Source organism: Saccopteryx leptura, chromosome 1, assembly GCF_036850995.1.
Source record: "Saccopteryx leptura isolate mSacLep1 chromosome 1, mSacLep1_pri_phased_curated, whole genome shotgun sequence".
Classification (NCBI taxonomy): Eukaryota; Metazoa; Chordata; class Mammalia; order Chiroptera; family Emballonuridae; genus Saccopteryx; species Saccopteryx leptura.
The window spans coordinates 281268327-281269600 of NC_089503.1; the positions used below are offsets into that span (position 1 = coordinate 281268327).

Here is a 1274-nt window from a genome sequence, read left to right on the forward strand (position 1 = left end):
TGGGAATCAGAACACTAATATTCTGTGGCTACAGTATGGATATATAGGTGTAATTGTGCGTGGTAAACGAGTGGGTGTGTTTCTGAATAAACACTCTTAGAAAAATCCATCCAAATGAAACAATTGACTTTCGGCCATTGAACTTACTATTTATGTCACCATTCACCAAAGACTCTGTTTTTTAAATGCCCAGGTAGAAAAATTAAGAGCACTTCACTCAGAGCACTGTCACAGGAGCTGGTCTACTGGACCCCATCCATAAAAATACTCAGGACAAGGGGTTCATTCAGAACCTCACTCGATCACTTATTTTATATTTGTAACTGTATGGGTAAAAAATTATTTTTATAATTATTACATTTTATAAAGTAAAAAGGTACTTTCAAAAACTAATATGAAATTAAAGAAAGACACATGCAAAATAATATGGAAAACAGTCATACTCAAAACAGAGGAGAAAGTGGTTGCCAGGGGCTAGGGAGTGAGGAAATGGGGGAGGTTAGTAACATGGTAAATCCTTTTAGTTATTAGATGAATAAAGTCCAAGGATCTAATGTATAACATAGTGACTATAGTTACACTGTATTATACCTTAGAAATTTGCTGTGTAGAACTTCATGTTTTCACCCCCAAAAAAGGGAGGTGGTAAATATATAAGGTGATGGATATATTAATTAACTTGTATTAACTTGATATCTTTTCACAGCTGATATCTGTACATATATTAAATCATTACACTGGATACTTCAAATATCTTACAATTTTATTTCTCAATTATACCTCAATAAAGCTGAAAAACATAATATAAATGTCATTTTTTAATTTCAAATTTTATAAAGAAAAATTATGTAATTCATGATACTTACCTGGCAGGGGAGATCCCATGGTGATGAAGGTAGTTTTCCCAGGGTAAGGCTCACCCATTGCATTCCAGGTGTGCTAGCCCTGCTGTTTCCCCAGTTGTGGGTAGCTAGACTGCACAATTCGTGGTAGGGGCAGGGTGGGGGAACTGTGTTGGAACTCTTCTCTAATGGAAAAAATATGCCATTCATGAGAATGATCAACTTCAACTACCTCCTTGGTAACCAGCTTTGCTTCTCCATGTCGTTTTTGTGATTTATCAAGAAATGGCAGGACCTTATTTATGTCACTTGCAAAAGTTTCTCATGCTATATACTGAATTTATGAGTTAAGAATTTTATCTGGCCTGACCTGTGGTGGTGCAGTGGATACAGTGTCTACCTGGAATGCTGAGGTTGCCAGTTCGAAACCCT

At 36.1% G+C, this 1274-nt stretch overlaps 1 non-coding gene across 1 annotated transcript; it reads left to right on the forward strand.

The window, feature by feature from the left end:
- Positions 1 to 858: 858 nt before the first annotated feature.
- LOC136390040 (U1 spliceosomal RNA) lies at positions 859 to 1030 on the forward strand. Its single transcript, XR_010748568.1, has one exon. It is a non-coding gene; the product is annotated as a U1 spliceosomal RNA (small nuclear RNA).
- Positions 1031 to 1274: the final 244 nt, after the last annotated feature.